The following is a 12,334-nucleotide window of genomic DNA, read 5'->3' on the forward strand; positions in this document are numbered from 1 at the left end:
ACATCCCACTGATTGGAACTGAAACTTAAACGTTTACTTTTGCATTGTCCTGAAGATAAATAGAATTTAAATTGAAATACTGCCCAAAATGTGATTAAACAAAACAGGTAAATGTATGTATTTTACATTGCATTTATATGCCAGCTCAGAGTGTATATTTTAATTGCATGTCATGCAAAATCTGATTCAACAAATGATTCATGAATTTAAAATATTTTATTTATAAATTTTGTACAGAATAGTAACTGAAGCCTCTATGATAAGGTGTGACATGACAGTTAATTGAAAACCATTAGGTTACATGGTTAAATGAAGTACAAACTGACATTTGAATAAATTCTGTCACAGTAACTGTGATATTTTACTGTAAGCAAGTTTTTGTCTTGATTCATCACCCCACTGGTAGGCCAGGAGAGAGAAAAGATGAGAAGAAATGGTAGGGTTTGTATCTGCAGTATTTTCTTAGTCATAAGCTGGGTGATGGGATGGAGAAACATGGTAAGACAGGCTTTCACATGAGCCCACTCCGGGACAAGGGCTGTGGGTACTCAAGGGATACCAAAGCACCTGTAGCTAATTTCAGGTTAAGGCTGGGGTCAAAAAGGATGGTAATAACTATTGCATGCTCTCAGGAGCGTGTCTCATTCTACGCAGAGGTGTAATGGTAAAGCTGGCTGTGATTTTCAGCATTAGCTCCTGGGTTTGGATCCTACGGCTTTAGGAACCTGGTTTAGGCATCTCTTTGAGACAGGAATTTATGTGAATGTGTTGAGCAATTGCGTTCCTCTCCTCTGCAAGCAGAGAAGGAAGAGCAGAATTGCCCCTAAAGACAGGATGAAGCTGTGAGGGAAGGACTAATGCAGGCAAGCAGAATAAGTAACACAATGCACGACAGACGTCATTCAGCATGTGCTGTTCAGGCTTTTGTCTTCCCTGCGTCCTTTACCTGTTGCAAGGAGGCAAGGGTTGTTAGGGGAAGGTATCAAAAGAGAGAGGTGCAGAAAGGATGCATGAAGAAGAGAGGGCAGTGATGGAAGTGAAAAGGGGGAAGAGTGGGAACCAAATGGAACAGGAAGAGTGAGAATGTAGCAGCATTTCGAAGAGAGCTGGGAGGATTAGAGCAAAGAGCCAGGTAGTAAAGGGGAATTTTGAGACCTGGAATTACAAAGAGTGGCTGGTTACCTTGTAAGATTGTTTTTTAAACTGTGTCAGTCTATCTTTACCTTTTTCGGACACCCCTAACTCTTGATTTTCATTCAAAAATGCTCAGTCTGACAGATTGACAAAACCTCATCCTCCCATTTATCTCAGGGGTGGTCGTGAATCCTGAGTCCTTCACAGGGCTTGGCACTTGTGCGTGGCCACAGGAACTGCCTCCATCGCTTGGTGTGAGAAGGAATATTTGTAGGAAAAATTACATATTTAGGTAGACCAGGGGATTAATTATCATTTGTGTTTTGACTGTATTGTGCACCAGCACTGCTCTGATAAGAGCAAATACTATTTCCAGAAAACTTGTGTTCCACTATGACCTTAGCTTGTGGCTATAACACTACAGCTACTACTTTTTGGTAGTACAAAATGATGTAGTTTATGTCCCTGCAGGAAATGGAATTAAAGTCAAAATGAAAAATAGAAGAGAAAAGTAGACCCACCTCTTCCACCTATGTGTTTAGGACAGTAATGAGTCTATTGTAGACACTCCAGCGGCTCTGGACTGTGGGTGAGGAGCTTTGTTTTAGCTTAGGTAGCCTTTGAGCCTTTTAATAATGCAGTGTTGATTGCACAGGTCTGTCTCACAATCTCTGAAGGAGTTGTGCTTGTGGATGTGTGTGATTCAGGGATCTGGTTTTGCAGAAAGCTGTGGCACTCTCGAGCGGAATTGTTTTCTGCAGCAGTATTGATGTTGTCAATTATTTGTGATATTGCAGGCTGAAGAAACTGACTAAAAATTGAAATAATTTTCCAGAGGCAGTGGGGAAATCTGAGTATTAGTGACAAGGCACTTGCAGCTTGTGCCAATGGGGGCACACCAGATGAGTATAGTGTTGTTGTGGTGGTTCTCTGAGATGGAGATTTGCTTCTGCCATGTTGAAATTTGGGGGGTGCTACTCACTCATCTCTTTACTTTTTGCTTTTCCTCTCTGGATGGAGTTTGAGCTTGGGGTGTTTTGCCCAGCTGTCACTGACACTGGCACCCCAGAAGCAGAGGCCTGAATGAGCCAGGAGACTGGGCTGTTCCCCTCCACAGAGGGCAGAGTTGATGGTTTATTATGGCATTATTATACAAAAGCTTGTGTTGCGGCTGTTACTAGTAATTGTACTGCATATACATAGGAGGTTTGGGGGCTAAAAACCGCTGTTCATTAATGTTGCTTTCTTATTCTTTTGCTCTCACTGGTCTCTAAGCCAGAAACAAAAGATTTCGTAAGAAAATCCAAGAATACATTTATCTGTTAGCTTCAAAGTGTTCTGTGCAGAATTGTTTTTTCTGAAAAGCAGGCCTGGGAGGATTTGAATATCTGACATCTTCCACCTTGATTCCAGTGACATGGTGGCACAGAATGAAATAGAAATGGGAGATCCGTTTCTAGGTATTCCTCATATCTGTTATTTAGTTGAGAGTCAGCTTGGATTCACAAAAGAGAGATCATGCCTGAAAATATCTAAAAAAAATGTTAGATTATTAGAAAATATCTAACAGGTTTAAAACAAATAAGATGAGGTAGGGAAAAGACAAGACATAATTTGCCTGGGTTTTGAAGGTTTGTTTATATAACCGTGCCATGCAGAAGTCCACGTTCTGTCAAGCTAGTGGCTTAATGGGTGCAGGAGAGCTGGCTCTGATGCTTGTCATGAAGGGGTGCCTTTGCATGGATGCTGGGGAAGGGCAATGCCATCAGTAACAGGCAGGTAAGTCCTGTGAAGATGCTGAAATCTGCTGCGGGTAAAAAGCTGGGGGCACCACTGGTATGAAGGAAATAGTGCAATTGAAAAGGCTCTGAAGGAGCTGGCTGCATGAGGTTGGTAGATCAGCTCTTGACATGTGTTCTTTAGGGGGGAGACTAAAAAGAAAACCAGGGTCCCCCTGCATCCTGAAACTTTCTAACCTGCCTTGAAATCCTTTGTACCTTGTTATCCACAGAAGCTGCTAACTCAGCATGCAGCTTTTCCTAACTCCTCTCCATTATCAGTAACCATAGAGATACAGTGATTCTAGCCTCAGCCTTCCTCACCATGTAGCCCTAGTGAAAAAGCTAGTGTGCTATACTGCATGTGTTTTTCCCAGAATTAATTCATGCCCTTCTATTCTGTTTTCCCCACTCATGGAAGGAAAAAAAGGAAAGCAAGACTGTCCTTCAGATGGCTGGTAAAATAGGACAGTCTGATGTTTAGTACTACTGCAGAACAGGCAGTATTTACAGAGTCTGGTGAAGCATCCATCTCCTCTCAGTGCTGCCATCCCCAGCACTGCTATAAGTGATAAGACAATAGCGAATAAAAAGAAAAATCCCTGTTCCAGGGCTATTTTTACCAGAGTGGTGCAGTTTCTGTTCAGTAGACTTATTCCTCTTCATCTACATCACTGATGATATTAGACGCTATTTTAGGCATTGCATAAAATGTTCACCCAGTCTTTGCTAAAAAAAAAAAAGCAACCAACCCCCAAGTCCTTTGTTAAAGACTGATTGCAAGATTTTGGCAGTGGCTTAGGTGTGGAAAGATCTCAGGCAGAGGTTCTGGGAGGTTCTTCCACCTCATCTTGGCAGCAAAAGTCATGTGCGACCTTTGGTAAGCCCAAGCCTGTTAATTGTTTTTTTTTTTTCATTATCCTGAAAATGAGAAGGCTACCGGTACCCTTTTTGCATCTTGGCTCTTCTAAATGATCTGTTGTAGTGGAAGCTATCTCTGGTTTTGCCCAGCACCTTGCATAGAGGGACCCAGTATGCAGCTGGATTTTCTAAGATCTCCTACGGTACAGTAATGAAACCAAGTGCAATGTCTTGCATGAATGTCAGAATTGAAGAGAAAAGCACACCTGAACATGCAAGCTTTTTTAGAGTTTAGGCCAGACTTCAGTCACAGTCTCACCACCTCCTTTATCAAGACTGTGAATGTCTCTATTCCTCTTTCAGGGATAAGGTGCGAAAAATGCATGCTATGTAGTACAGCTTCATAATTTAAATACTTCCAGCACCTTTACTTGTCAACTTACTGATGTTTTTGTTCACAAGCGTTCCTGTTTCACTGTATTGGGATACATTGATTTTAGGTGATGAGTTTGCTTTGTGGCTGATCCTGCTTTCCTGGCTGAGCCAGGAAAATATGAGGTTAAATTTCCGACAGGGCTGAGTGTTCTCTGTGTTGGTATCTACCTGGATTAGGTCCTTCATCCCTGTCTCCTCCTGACAAGCATTTTGTCTTGTCAGAAATGCTTTTACAGGACTATGAAAAGGTGTATCACAGAGCAGCCGGAATGGACTTGAGACTTGATTATTAAGATAATCTATCATTTGTAGTATCTTATGATAAAACCGTTTGCCATGGACTGTTTTGGCCGATTGGCATGGGTAGACTGCAGGTGGTTTGGATGGCTGGCTGAAGATTCATCCATGGGCTTCAGCACGTAGAGGACAGCCTGGCAATATATATCAGTCCCTTGTGAACCACATGAGGCCTGTCATGAACTTCTGAGAGGAATTACAGGACAGTTTTCAGGACTTCCTGCTACCCTTCTACCATCCCAACTCCATTGTGCTGTTTCTGGGACCTCATAGAGCTCCAGGTTGCTTTGGGGAAAGAATGGCTGGAGGAGGGGAGCTGTAGAAGCGGGGAAGGGATGATAGCAATGCTGTGAACAAGCACCAACTGTTAAATGGTGGAGCTGAGGAAGATGAGGGCAGGATTAGAGTTTCCTTGGTTTCTGCAGGGGGCTGAGCTCTGCAGTGGGAGGTTTGGCAGCAGCAGGCACCCCTTCCGATGAGTCACAGGAGGCTTTCTCAGAGGAAAGGTCTAAGAATTGCGCTAGTGCTGCTCCTGCTTGTTTTTTCCGTTCCTGCTGGAGGCCTTTTTGCCACCATGCGGTACCTGCTCCACCATCATCCTTGTCCCATATAGGCTGTCTTTGGGAGCTACCTTCCTCCATTTCCTCATCCTCCTAACTGCTGTGGTGATTTAGAGAGTGGGAGGGAAATGATCAGGTCAGGACAGATGCTTTTAAGGTACTAGGATCTGTTTGTAGCAATGAGAGTGGAGCTTCTGGTTAATGCAAAGCTTGATGAATGTGTGAAAAGTCATCTTGTGGTTGTGGGAGAAGGCAGGGGGGAATTGATTCCCTTTGCAGACCTCTGTCTGCAAAGTTTTGGGAGAGAAGCCCTGGAAATCCACGAGAGATTTGTTACTCCTTCCTTAAAGCCCCTTGTCCCCTTCAAAGATAAAAGTTTGTTGGACCTCTCCCAGGATTTGTGGTAGGGAGACGTTTCCTTCTCCTGTTGACACCCTTCCCTCTCAAGGGCTCTGCTGTCATGGGGACTGAGAAGCACCACCTTGTTGTTGGGAAGTGGATCTGGTTGGCTTGCGTGTCCTGACTGCAGGGACATTTATGCTCATCTTCAGCCCTTAAGCGTGTGGTTGGGCTCATTGGTTTCTCCTGACTGCTCCTTTGCTGCTTATGCTCTTTCATTACAAACATAAAAAGCTCAAGAAGAAACCAGTTAATCTTTCAACTTTCCCTCTCTTAAAAAATGCCTTCATCCTGCTCTGACTCTTCTCTGCAGCCCCTCCCCAGTCATACCATGGTTGGTTTCCCAATTCACAGGTCCCTTGTCCTACTCAGATTAATGTTGCCCCGGAGAAAGCCCTGTAACAGGGAGGGGAGATCAGGGCAGGCATGATGGCTGAGTAGCGGCAGTAAAACTGGTCCCCTCACAGCAACTTGTTTGCGAGCTGAGCTGTGCAGTTAGCCCTCCGTTGTGTTAGTCCTGAAGGGTCCCTGCGCATCCCTACAGTCTTACAGCACTTCTGTGTTTTCCCTGGCTTTATTTCCCGTTGGTGTGAATAAGCAACTGCAAGGCTCAAATAACAGCATAGATGAGCCGGTTCCAACACGTGAATGTAAGTGCTAGATAGGAAAATAAAGGGGGAGAGCGAATCCCCCTCCTAATCTGTAATGCAGAAAACGCTAAATCCCCCAAGACCTCCTTTTTAGCGTGTACCGTCCGTAAAACCTGTTTAGGATTTGGATTGGCATCGCAGTGGAAACCGGGTGCACTGCTGCTTGTGTGCAGTGCGTGCCTGTGTGTGTTTGGCAGCAGTACAAAAGAAACCAGTTGATTATATTCATAGGATTAAAGGCCCGATTCCTGGGGACACACTTGGTTGGATGCAATTAAAATGCCTGTCAGGCATTTGATACCAGCAACCCCTTGACAAACTGCTTCAGCAGCAGCGAGGTGCAGCATCCTATTGTAAGTGGATGATGGCGGAGCCTGCTGGTTTGTCATCATTCTCGAAATTTCTGTGGCCAGTGAACTCCCTCTTCCTCTCCCACTCACCCTTTTTTCCTTTTCACCACTGCGGGGACTTCTTCTAATTTGCAGTTTTCCTTTTCCTGACGTACACATGGTAGATACAAGCTGGTGGCTTGCAGACTGCGTCTGTCTGGAGATAGGCAGCGAGCCGATGGATAACAACACTCCAGGAGAATGATTATGCAGCAGTTATTTAAGGATAGGCTTTTGTGGTATGGCAGCGTATGAGCTGGTAATGATTTTCTTTTTAAAAATGTCAGCTTTGTTTGCTTGTTGAGGATTTGAAAGAGTTATATCTTTATGCCGTAGCTTTTGGGATTTAGTCTGCTGTAGATTCAATTCCACAGCGGTGCACGCTGCATGTAAAATGTATAGGTAATAAACTTCGGTGGTTTTGTTTATAAATATATTTGATGCATGCATAATGTGTATTATATGCACACATATCTTCATACACACATATTTGTATGGATATGTTTATGCAGCTACCTCTTTGTATAATAGAAAAAAAAACTTTTTTCATAGCTGAAAACTGTTTTTCAGCAAAAATGAAGTATTTTCAGGTTTTTTTTCTCCACCTTTGTTTTATACTAACAGATTCTCCAGTATATAGTCTTGGACGTGACGCACTGATTGGAATCTGCTTGTTCACAGATTGAAAAGGTAGGACACCTCTGTATTTGAATGTGATTTTGAGAATGTGGGAATGATTGTGGTACAGGGTGTGGACTGTTCTTTGGGGTTTATTTGTATTTGGTTATTTATTTATTTATTTAAACAATAGCTGTTATTCTTCATTTTGTCAAACTACGTTTTGTTGCAGCTTTGCACAGATTTTCAAATTGTTCTGGCAGGCACTGTGAAGTTATTTTTTGAAGTGTGTGCATATGCTCTACCTATTTAATTAGTCCTTTCAGCTGCATCTATCAAAGGGCGAGATACAAACGTGAGTGCTTGTCCTTTGTCTTGGGTTAGTATAGCGATGGTGCAAAACTGTCTCCAGTCATATCAGATGCGGAGTCCTTTTAATATTGATTTTAATATCAGCGAGAACAGGGTTAAACTCACTGGCTTGCTCAGAGCAGGTACAATCTATCAGAGCGCTCAGCAGAAAGCATAGTGGTGGTTTCATACCGTACTGCTTTCATGGAGGAGGGAAACTTCTTTTAACCTGTTCACTGCTGCCAAAAACTGCATGTGTCTCAACTTGGGGTTTTTATGCACAGTGTTTCAGTAGCCTAGCAGGGTGGGGCAGGGCTGGAAGAGAATCTGTCTGATGCTTTTTTGACATATTACTGGCACTTCAGAAATTACTTTTACATTTCAAAATGACACTAACAGACTGGGGGTTTTTGACAGCGACATTGCTAGTTCCAAGGAAAAGTATTTTATTATCCTCTTCCCTCTAATACCTTTTGGCTTTGGTTGCTTTAACCCCTTGATGCTGTAAAGGAAACATCAAGGTAAAACCCTGTAAAATAAAAAATAGTAAGTGATTTTCTTTCTTTCAGATGTGTCAAGTGGTTAAGGAATACAGATCTCATTGATTTGAAGTGGGGGCTGTGCCTTTAGGAATAAAAGAAATCTAGTCAGGATTGAAAATCTGCTTCCTGCACCTTGACGGAGAGAGGCAAAGTTATATCCATCTCGCATTAACTTCTCAGGTGCCAGGTGTCACCCAATACCTTCCAAACCAGACTTTGTCATGTGTTGGTCTCCCCAGGTGTGCTACAGCTGATCATGCTTCTTAGCTCTGCTTTTAGACCTGAAGGGAATATGTGTGTTTGTAGGGCAGCAGTCAAAATCTGCATACCTCTCTAGTCTGAAGTTTCAGGGTGTCTTTTGAAAACTGGAATTAAAAAGGAGAGAAATTCTTCAGGAGAGGCAGTTATGTTTTCATTCTGGGTAAACCCAGGAGTAATGATAACTCTGTGAGAAAGCCTGGTCTCCTGAAATGGCCATTCTGCATCGCCAGACAGGCAAGAACCCCAAGCCAGAACATTAGTGTTGGGAAGGATGTGGGCCCCTGCTAGCAGCAATGCATACCTCTGAAGTGTGATGAATAATCAATTTCATTGCAATAAATTGCTAGGGCTGATTGATAGATGCTCCTTATGGGGGGAAAGCATCAGTGAATTTTCCAGGATACTCTCCTGTTTTTCTTGCAAACAATTCTGTTCCTTGTCTTCCTGTTTTACGTATCTTTCTGTTCTCTTGGCCCTTTTATATTTTGTGTCTTGGGCAGAAGGCTTCTTACCTATCAGATATTCCTGGCTAAATAAAATTCTTCAAAGGAATACTTTAGTTGTTAGTTTTACTTAGTTGCTTTTAATACTGTTTCCTCTTGGTATCAGTTATCACTGGACTCCTTGAAATAGAAAAGCATGAAGTAAATAGTGTATAAAATGGTTTAATTCTGGAAAAATACATTCAGTGCTCTTTTTTTTAAGCTAAAAGCAAGTAATAGAATCACAGAATGATTTGGGTTGGAAGGGAAAGTCCCCTTCTCTTCTCTCTACTTTTAATTTCACTTCCATTATCCAAGGGCAACAAGCCAAACTGCAGTCTCATTCTGATTTCATTAATGTTTTGCAAACTCTGTCTCAAGGACTAATGCTGCTCGCTGGGCTTCATGTCAAAATCCAGGGTTTTGCTGCAGCATTGGAGAAGGGGAAAGGAAGGATTTCTCACAAACAGAAGTGATGGCAGTGTTAGCAGACAAGTAGAACTGCTTAGTCTTTACAGTATCCGTGGATAATGAGTCAAATTTGTTGACAATGGGATCCCCTTGGATGAATGGTTTTCATCTGCTATGGAAATGCCTCTTATCTCCTGTGCACAGCATCTTATCAGTTCTCTGTGGTCTCCTAAAAACAAAGAAATGGTGTCACCTATTTGTAAATAAACCAGAGCTGATCAGAAGACTTTTTTTATTTTAAGTAAGCAATACATATACATTTCTTCTGATCTCTGATCTATCAGTTATTTTAACCTCTGCTTTTGATCTGGGTTTTTCAGATCCATGTTACAAATCATTCCTTCTGTCTACAAAGAAGAAAATGGGATGTTATGCTGGCGAAAATGGAAATTATTTCAAAATGAAGTAGGGGAAAGGGGCGCTTACTCTGCAAGGAGGCAATTAATTCTAGATTGACAGAATTTAAAAATCCTATGGCAACAGGTAGCATAAGATGGCTTGGAATATCACAAGGAAAGCATTTTGTTAGTTGATGCAAATGGCAACAGAAGCCAGAGCACGCAGTGACAATGAGGTGTGTTGGATTACAGGTTGCGGACTCCAGGGCATGAACCCAGAATGACGTGATGTTTGGCACTGGCCTTCATTTAAACAAATGACACGGTGACCAAATGCGCCAAAGGCATTCAGGAGCAATGCGCTGGTGTCAGTTCATCCCCAGGGCTTTTTTCCGGGGAGCAGCATCAGGAGCACACTCGGGCCCCCATGTCCACCTCTGTCCTGTGTTTGTCATCCATTCTTTAACCCCACTTGTTACGTGGCCCTCTCTTAGCGTGTGCGATGGAAGTAAGGAGGATGTTTGCTTTACAGCTCTTCTAGGTTGGGGCTCAATATCCTCAGTTTGTTTACTAGGGGTAAGGTTAGATCACCAGTATTAACATTGTCTTGTCCCATGATTACATGAAACAAGTATTTTTTTGAGCATTGGAATTAATGGTGCTGACTTTCCTGTTGATTTACGTCTTGTGCTTGCTGAAGTATTCCCAGTGAAGATTTTCCTGCTGTTCTGCTGATTAGAAAGACTGTCTCCTAGGCAAATTTTTCAGTGGCAAATAAGAGTCCTATGTTATGGCTTTACTTTCAGTTGGGACATTGAGGCGGTTGCTTGTAGGGTCTATCTTTTCTCCATGGATGTCTGTTTTCATGTGACTTGTAGGAAGACAGCTCTCTCTGCTTCTGTGCCAAAGCAGATTGAAATTTGTCAATGGACTCAAAAAACATAATCTACATAACTCAAAGAACATAATCTACATAAAACTGATTTTCTGTGGGTAAGACTGGAGCTGGTATATTGTAGTCCTGATGAAAGTTGTTTTCTTATAGGTTGACATCGTGTGTCTTCCTCCCCTACCACATCTTCCATTACCTTTGTACCAGAGTACCCCCATTTCTCTGGGGCTTTGTGCTGTCATCTGGGCAGGACATGGCACATCCTAGAGCTGCTCCAAGGTGCTGGCTGGCCAACATGTGCCTGTACTGCCTGCCTGGAAGATCAGAGGTGGCAAGTGATGAGGTTATGTCAGTGCTTTCTTCATTTGAGGGAAGGGAAGATTCATTTCAGCTTTGTTTTCCATTTCTAGGAAGAAAACACTTTTCTGTGCTTTGCTCTCTGTCAAGCTATGTTTACATATTAAGAGTTAGGGACAGTTAGCAGAAGTTTGGTTTAGTAACTTTAGGAAGGACCTGTTCAAGAAAATAATCATCAAAGTGCAGAGATCCAATGGAGGATGAACTGGACCAGGAGCTCAGCCGACATGTCCTCAACTGGAGGAAGAGGTCATTAGGTTCAGACCTGTAGTTCCTATGAAGGGCTTTAAGCTGCCAAGTGCATTTTTGAAAGTTTATGTCCTCCTTCTCTTCCTTATTTTCTTTGTCTGTAAAACAGACAAAGAAATGCCACTGTGTCCCTCATTAGGGATGTTCATCAACTTTGCTAAGTTATTGAGATCCTTGGTTAGAAGAAGTTGCTTATGTGTAAGATTTGATCATGAGACTTAGTATGGTGGCTTTTTTCTTGGCTGCAGTAACAAAGGGGCTTGTGGTGTTACTGTGGTACCAGTACTAATAAAAAGGTTAGAATACTAGAATAGTAAAATACTGGATTTCTCCTGCCTTCATCCATCAACTTAACTCTTTCTTCATGTGGAGCTCTTTGTTGTATGGAATTATATGGTGGTCACACAGGTGTGCGATGGCTTTTAACATGAGAATGAATAAATGGCAATCAATTCACCTGTCCCATTTTATATAAAGGGTGGCTCTTTCCTGATGGAAACTTGAGCTGGCATACCAAAGCTGGGGAAGCTGGAAAAGACTCTATTGCCAGTAGCATGGTAAGAAAAAACCCTTTGTAGCAGCAATGCTGCTGACTCATGTATTACAAACCTGGAACATTCCCTGGAAGGCTGGAGGTGCAGATTAACTTCCTTTCTCTGTCCTGGTCAGAGGACAATTCATTGTATTATATGCCACCAAGTGAAGCCTCTAGATAGTTATGCACTGCTGCATTTTCACTGACATTTTATGGAGTGCATTAGCATGGAGCTTGCGAGAAATGATGGGCAATTTATTTTAATACATTAGGTGTCAGTCGGTGCTAAATCACAGAAGCTATTTACATTTGTTTTCTGAGTCATCCTGGTTCTTGCGATAAGGTGATTTTTCGCTATGTGTGGTGAGTAAATTGGGTTAATCTTTCCTTTTTCTTACTTTATGAGTATATTTGCTCTTAAAAATGCAAATGTATGCCTTAATTGGCTAAAAGAAAATGAGTCACATTTAAGAAAGTGCCTTTCTTTAGCCTTTTCATCATCAAGGTGAAGAGGTTTATGACTGCTAGAGACAGGAATAGAGAGCAGGAGGGAGAGGTCACAGAGCTGTGTATTTAACCGTCAGTATAAAACTCCCAGTATTGTCCAGTTGGCTGTATCTCTGTGGTTCCTAAATCACTTCCATCCACATGCCAAAAGGAACCTGAGGACTATGCTCCTCAGCGTCGTAGCATTTAATACTGAAAAACTTTATCTTATGGTGGAATCCACATCCC

At 42.4% G+C, this 12,334-nt stretch overlaps 1 protein-coding gene across 15 annotated transcripts in view; it reads left to right on the top strand.

The window, feature by feature from the left end:
* MAP2 (microtubule associated protein 2) overlaps positions 1-12,334 on the top strand; it is a 248,382-nt gene that overhangs the window by 89,280 nt on the left and 146,768 nt on the right. For 12 of the 15 annotated variants that reach the window (XM_014959620.1, XM_014959619.1, XM_014959626.1 and 9 more), the window contains one exon: positions 7,128-7,193. The exons of 1 other annotated variant lie outside the window; for it this stretch is intronic. The gene's annotated coding sequence lies outside the window, so the exon portion shown is untranslated. Of the gene's footprint in view, positions 1-6,504; positions 6,763-7,127; positions 7,194-12,334 lie in introns of those variants that run through there. 2 more of the 15 variants (XM_014959621.1, XM_014959624.1) reach the window with 1 other exon arrangement.

This window comes from Calidris pugnax, unplaced genomic scaffold (genome assembly GCF_001431845.1).
Source record: "Calidris pugnax isolate Ruff unplaced genomic scaffold, ASM143184v1 scaffold448, whole genome shotgun sequence".
Classification (NCBI taxonomy): domain Eukaryota; kingdom Metazoa; phylum Chordata; class Aves; order Charadriiformes; family Scolopacidae; genus Calidris; species Calidris pugnax.